Genomic DNA, 7997 nt, shown 5'->3' with positions numbered 1-7997 from the left:
AGGTGACCAAAGGCCTCTCTTGACTTTCTGCTTGTTGCAGCAACGATGGCCCATATCCACAACTATATATTATTTACTTTCCCAAATAGTTAGAAAGCTTATTAATAATGATGATCAATACTAGCTAATCACTTGAACATTTTTCACAAGGAAAAATCATTCCAACTAACCTCTCACAACTCTCTCTCTCTCAATAATTTTTACATTCAATCATCTTATTGATATCCATATATACACTAGTCCTGTTATCTTGCTTGTATGACTTAAGTAGCGTGTATTAATTATGCAGTTTTGAACTCACAAATAAGAAAGATTGGTTGATGCATGCCAAAACCTGCAGCTTAGCAATGAAACTTTTGAGATATAAACTGAGGACTTCCATTTTAGTTAAACACCATGGATAGCTATCACTTCATTGTTATGTTCTTTCACTTGAGTTGAATCCTACAACTAGCATCCTTGGAAGAAGGTGAATGGTCAGAGACTGATAAACCTTATTCTCTTTTGCAGAATTTGAACCACAAAAATATTGTGAAATATCTTGGATCCTTAAAGACTAAGAGTCACCTCCACATAATTCTTGAGTAAGTGGATGTAAAACTTGTGTATGATATTTAATTGTGTGACTTTTATTTTGGAAAGTCCTATTATTTACTCCTGTTAAAATTTGTAGATATGTGGAAATTGGTTTCTGTTTGGTTCATGAATCAATACCAGAGATAGGATTTATTATTTTTGCCATCTGTGCGCTCTGCTACTTTCTTGGTCACCTTTTAACTACCAGCTTCAAAGTTTCATCATTCATTCATTAACCACAACTGTGTGTAATCCCAATTGTCACTTTCTCATATGCAGGAATTTGGTAACATTGAGTCTCCAATGTATACCAGACTTAGACAGTTTTTTTCCACTATTTATAGCAGGTAGCTCCTCTCTTTTTCTTTGCTTTGGCTTTCATGAAATGAGCTTCTTTACTCACATATGTATATTTGATATGTCTTTTACAGGATGAAGGTAAGAGCACCATCACAGCCAGTGGTTGTGTCTATACCAATATTGCATTATGATGGTCAGCTTCTATATATTAATTGCCTTTTCTGTAATTTAGATAGTTCAATTTTTTTGAAGTTTGGTCGTGTAATTCCTTAGTGAGACACTTGAGAATTGTGTGTTTTTCTTGTTTGAGACACTTTCTGTCCTTATGATGTGGTTTCTGTCTTTTTATTGCAGATACTGAATCTACAAAAGCATCAAGACGGCAACTCAAGGAAGCTATATATACAACAATATTTAACATGAATGTTCCTGCTGTTTGTGCAATTAATCAGGTAAATTTCGCTAAGCCTTAACTTGCCGCTGCTGTTTAATATTCTAAAATATTTAATACTAAAAGAAATAAGAGTAATTTTTTATTTTTTTAAAACTAGGATTCCGCTAACAATTGCTATGTAGGTATCCAAGAGAAACTTAAACCTCATACCTTGTGATAAAGCAAGCCATATGCCTTATCATTTGAGCTACCCCTCTTTGGTAAAGAATTAAGATTAGTTTGTTTCATGCAAAAATGACATTTACCATCGGATATAGATTTCGAGGCCTTGATCCAATTTTCATTCTTCATTTTCCTTTTGTAAAGCAAGCTTCTGTGACTTGAGTGGTTGACAATCCTGAACAGGCACCAAATTTACTTATTAACACTATAAGCTGAGATGCTTTATGTACTTATGCTTGTTTATGAGTAATTTGGACCTTTTGCTTTTGGCTTAAAATGTTCGATTGATTCTTTGATAGATGTTTTTTATTTGTAAGATCTTATCCATTTTCTGTTTTTGAAAATGTAGGCAACTTTAGCTTTGTATGCTGCTAGAAGAACATCAGGAATTGTTGTAAATATTGGGTTTCAAGTCACATCAGTTGTTCCAAGTAAGGAGTGATAGTTTCTCTTTTATCTTTTATATGCTTTATGCTTCCTTAAACTATCAACAAGGTTTCATTTACCTATGATATATACTGATTAGCCCTGCAGTATAAGTTACAGTTTTAACTTTCCATGCAGCCTTGCTGCTTTTATTCTTCTTTTTTCATTTTCATTCTATGGATTTTCCAGTGCTTTCTTTTATATCATATCTTGGTTGCATTCAATGTTTGGGGATCTGAAATATACTCTTTTCTTTTCTTTTTCGGCTTCTAGTTTTACATGGTAAAGTAATGCGCAAAGTGGGTGTGGAGGTTGTGGGACTGGGAGCACTATAACTTACCGGGTTTCTTAAGGAGTTGATGCAGCAGAACAATATTAGTTTTGAATCGCTATACACCGTTCGTACTTTGAAAGAGGTACAAGTCTTGCTTGTTTCTTGAGTGCAGAATATTGTTGTTGAATATTTATCCTCATTTTTCCTGACTGTAGTTATTCTGTTTTAATACTATCAGCTTTGCACCCTCAAAGAAAATATTTTGCTCATGGTACATTAAACTACTAATACCATTAGTATCCTATGTTTTAGTGGAATGTTTCAATTTTGTTTTCTACTGCTCTTCTCTCTCATTTTTGTAAGGAGACCTTGCTGAAGCTGAGTTCTATTTATGACCTTATTTCTATACAGAATCTCTGTTATGTTGCCTATGATTATGAGGCTGAGCTACTCAAAGATACACGAGCATCATCTGACGCAGCAGGAGAAGGTCAGTTCACTCTTTCAAAAGAGCGGTTTCAAATAGGAGAAATCTTATTCCAGCCACGAATGGCAGGAGTATAAGTTCTGGAACTTATAATATTTATTGCTTCACGAGCACTATCAGGAAAGTTCCAACTGTGTGGATGCATGTGAGTGTGTGTGTGTGTGCTGCAAGGATATTAAAACTTCTACCATATAATTCATCGAAAAAGATGTCTAGAAATGCTTTATGTCTTGATTCTAGGCGTTAAAAATGTGACGAGAATACAGTTCTTCTAAGAGAATATAATTGAGACTTCATGAAAGTATAGTGTTTAAATTGTGAAAAACATATGAATAATATGCATATAATCAGGTAGTTGTTTCATTATTCTTCTGCAAATTTGGTATAGCTAATCTTGTTTTTCACTAGAATTGGAACTCTATAATATTGTAGTTTTTGTAAGTTACTATTATGTCTAGAATAAGGATAGTGGTATTTGTATATCTCATGTATTAATGACCACATAATGCCAACAAATGTATACATAAATAATAACCAGGCAATTAAAATATAACAAGTTACAGAAGTCTACTTGACACATGTTTATCTTATAAACCAGAAGTACAGTTGATGAATTTATAAGTTACTAATTTGCTCTCGACAACCTTTTGTTTCTTGCTAACTTACATGCAGTAAAACACTTTACTTGAACCTAGTTAGGCCATTGTAACCCATGAACACTATTTATGTCTTCCCAAGTTGGTATCCTAGTGCAATATGAACCTTAATTTCAGGCCATCAAACAATGAAACCATTTGAACAATTTCATAAATTTCAAGTCAAATTCTTTAACTTAATTCCACCAAATAGAAAACCCAACATCATGATTGCTTCAAATCTCAGGAACCATGTAGAATAAACCAATAGCTATCTATACAAGCAATATTTATAACTAAGAATTGAAACTCATTTTAAAAAAATACATACATATAGACAAATGCATATACTTGTTAAGGATCATTGTAGCCAAGAAAAACTTGGAAAACATCACTGTCAAGAGGCATGTCTACTGTTTTATGACCTTTCCTAACAAAAGTGCTTGTTTCACTTCCATTACAGATCAAGGAACCAACAAAAAACTGGTACTAAAATAAAGTAACACACTATTGAAGAATATTAAGTATTATATTTTAAAATAAGAAGAATATTCAGCAAAATACGAATAAACAAAATTAAATATCAACAGCTTGAATGAAAGAGCTTACACTCTAATGTTCTACCAAGGCTATTGTTAGGGAAACTCTTTTATGTCATTAAAAAAAAGAAAGAGAAGAAAAACTCTAGTCTTTTTTAATCAGGTAAGTGATCAAATAATGATAGAATTTTTTAAATAACCCAATAAAAATGACAATACACAATGACAATATTGTCAATGCATGTATATGGAAAGGTTCACAACACACCAACTTATAGCTATCAAATTGATTCAAACAAACATTATTTGAAACTGGCATGATGGATGGTGAAATTGAAAGCATTTAATCATAACTTTTACAAATGAAAATGAAAAGTCTGAAGCATCAGGTGTTGGCTGCTGCATTGGCAGCTGCTGTGTACATGGTTTGGAGAAATAGAAATCTGTGTGTTTGAGATGAGATCTTTGGCTATTGGTCCTGTAATTCAGCTGATTAAGTTCAGTATTAGATCTAGACTAGCCAGGTTGCCTAAGCTGAAAGTGAGGACCAGTGAGGTGGCGTTCTTAGAGGCTATTACTCAGTTGTAACTGTTTTTGTTTGGCTATTTGAGCTTGGTTTGTTTTCTTGCTGGTTTATTGCTTTTTTAGGTCCTGTGTGGAGGCGTTCTTAGGGGCTATTTCTCAGTAGTTTCTGTTTTTGTTTGGCTCTTTGAGCTTGGTTTGTAATCTTGCTGGTTTGTAATCTTGCTGGTTTGTTCAATATATTCATTTTTTCCATCAAAAAAAAAGAAAATGGGTGGTTAAAAGAAGACATTACACTGTAAAATAAGCAGACAGACAAGCTCTGAAATAATTTGGTACCAAATAAATATAAAAGCTCCTCCTAGTTATGTTAAAAAGATAGTATTCTAATTATTTAAAACTAAATATGTATTAGGATTATATTAATTTCATGACAGGTTGATAATGCAATTACAGAGCACATATAATCCAAAAACTTAGAAAATGCAGTACTTTCTCAAAACTTTTTTAATTAATATCATAAAAACTAAGAAAAGAATTAATGGACACCATGGTGCTTAAATATCTCACATACACATCACTTTGAGTAAATAAATAGTTTAGCTCAATAGTTGGCCATTATGTTTGTGTGTGTGTATATATATAAGCAAACCATAATGACATGGCCACTCTGAGCATATAACCATTGAATTCATCACTTTAATTTTTTGTCTACTGTTTTTGTCCATATAAATTGGCATAAAACAATTCAGTAAATGTTAGAGTCAGCACACTTGGAGCAAGCCAATGAAACCAATATATAATTAAGCAGCAGCACAAAAGAGAATATAGGTATATAACTAAGTTAGACTGAAACCAAATAAATTTAGGATGTTTATAACTAAGTTAGAGGTAACAAATAAAACCACTAACTAGATGAATCAATAGCACTAAGAAGAAACAGAAGAAAGGTTAGTCATAATATACCACAGATAGTACCTAGTCTCAATAGCACCATATACCACAGAAGAAAGGTTAGAAATTTTAATTATTAATAATGTTTCAGAAAATGGGTTTTGTTTTATATCTGTTTCTTTACTTATTATTATTGGGTCAATAATTTGTTTAAGTTCAGTACTTCACTGAATCACTGATCAGTCTTTCTGAAAAAGAAAGCAGATTTTCATGTTGCTCTTACAAGTAAATATGAATCAAATAATAATCTCATGAAAATTTCTACATATTTACTTATTCTATTAGACCATATATGAATGAAGAAACAACTTAAGTAACCTTAATTTTTATTTTCTCTTCTTGTCTTTAATAAACTAATAATCTTGTAAAAAAAATTAGTTGTTATTAGAATTGTTTTTATATGCATGTTGAACATTGTAATAATATCCTGTAAAAGTTCAAACCTTGGTTGCTCAAGAAATCTTTGATGTGTTCGTTCAAAAAAAATAAAATCTTTTATGTGTTCTTTCAAAAAAAAGAAATATTTGATGTGGTCACTACTCTCACAGATCTGTATCAAAGATTGATAAAATTGTAACTTCTGACAAATAACCATGTCTATATATACATTTTATGATTTGATTAAGCACTATGAGATATACTGTCATTATTTTTGGGTAAAATGTACATTGATTTTGAATTTGGTGTCCTTTACAGTTAAACATGGATTTTTCAAAATTAATCAAATCAACTTTATGGGGTTTTACTTATAATTTAAAACGTCAAAAAGTCTTTCTTTTTTGGATTTGGGTGTGTGATACCAATCCATCCATGCAGTGTTTGAATTTGCCTTTATTATTGTTTCATGAGTGCCTTATTTAATTTTTTTTAACATAATAAATTTATTGTTTAGCTAAAGTACGTGTTGCAAAAATTTCCCAGCAAAATGAATGAACTTTTAATTCATGGACTCAAGTCATTGTGTTGCAAAAATTTCCCAGCACCAAAACATGCCAATCCAAATATATAAGCAGAAAACATAACATATAAGTTACAAATATATTGACCAACTCCATTAGATGTCATAAGTATATTTAAAAATCGAATCGAATCAGTATATATTGTCTCTTGGATATCTTTAAATATATAAACTACAAATTTACATATATTACCTGTTAAATATAAAATATAAAATATATTTATATTTATATTTTCTTTATAAAGTTCTTTTAAAGATAGTGTTGTGATATTGGGTTTAGTAGGGAATTTTATTCCATGTAAGTAACTGTCTTTGGTATGTGGTGATGGCTGCACGGCTGTCTTATTTGGTAATGAAATTCTAATTCATTAATTGAACCATTTTTAGATAAGAATTATTTGTTCTTATCTCATGTAATTGTTATTAATTTTAGACTATTTCAGTAAAAGAAATATAGTACATTTGACAATTTAATTATTTTGTTTTCTATCCATTTCATAAAACCCATTTCAGCATTCCATCCTCCATCCCAATCTGTAGTTTCATAAAACAATACCTGGTCATAATCATATTGGAATAATCTTACTACATCAGGAGTACAGCTATTGCTTATGGTTAAACAGTTTGATGACATTTCATGGTCATGATATGGTGCTTATGGTTAAACAGTTTGATGACATTTCATGTTGATCAAGAATAATTGAAATTAGAGCATATGCATATAGTCCATGATTTATTACATGAAGATCTTAAAATAGGTATTTTAAAACACTATTGTTGTCTTGTGCCAGCAAAATAGTACAAAATGCCCCATAACAGACCAATTGCAACTGAAATTGTGAAAGGCAAAAAAAAAACATAAGTTTATAGCCTCTGCATTTGCTTACAGTAGGAAACCTCTGCATCTGCATTTAGTATATTGTTTCATACTGAAGTCATTGAACCATGAATGGCTCATATCATTGATGTTTCATTTCATTTCCATGTATAAATGAGAATACAACTCTTCTTTTTCCTGTGCTTATATCAGTGTTTGGTTGTTCTACTAAAAGTTCTCTGTCATTGTTAATTATAAAGTTCCATAATTTTGATAACGATTGTAAAACTAGTCTCAAAAACAATAAAAAATGGATATAAATCTTTTGCAAAGTAAAAGAGAAATCACATCTGTAAAAACGAGCTTGTGTGAGACTAAATATGCTGATATGTATGTTGCGTCTACTTTGCTAAAGTTTATTTTAAGATTTTGGTATCAATATCAACTTTGACGAAGTGGGTGAGTTCAAATAATAAAAAAATGCAGGGGTCAAAACATGAGATTCTCAATAGTGTGCGAGTTATTAATACATCTGCTCATCAGTTTTTTCTAAGGCTTATTGGTAGCAGTAATAACACTCCCATGAAATGTTGCAGAGCCTAATTTCCTCATTAAACTTTGATTCTCGCAGGTAAAACCACAATGATAAAACTTGAATACTAATAAACAATCCCAACATGGACAAATTACTCATCTAGTTAATTTTCATAACAATGATCAAAGTTACATATGAACAAACATGGAAAACCCCAAGGTTTCTTTTTTAAAAGAAGGATTAATAAAGAAATAATATAAGATAAAACCACTGTTGTTACATTTATTTGATATTCCAACTTTTATTTTTGGTTGTTTGAGCTTGCTTGCCATGTTGTTTAGTTTGTTAGTTTATCATA

The 7997-nt window shown here is 31.1% G+C and overlaps 1 pseudogene; it reads left to right on the top strand.

Annotated features, from left to right (window-relative positions):
- The first annotated feature begins 748 nt into the window (after positions 1–748).
- LOC133814809 (actin-related protein 8-like) lies at positions 749–2756 on the top strand (annotated as a pseudogene).
- The last annotated feature ends 5241 nt before the right edge of the window (positions 2757–7997 follow it).

Source organism: Humulus lupulus, chromosome 2 (genome assembly GCF_963169125.1).
Source record: "Humulus lupulus chromosome 2, drHumLupu1.1, whole genome shotgun sequence".
Taxonomy (NCBI): domain Eukaryota; kingdom Viridiplantae; phylum Streptophyta; class Magnoliopsida; order Rosales; family Cannabaceae; genus Humulus; species Humulus lupulus.
Note: the sequence above shows the minus strand (reverse complement) of the source record. Positions and strands in the feature narration are given on the sequence as shown.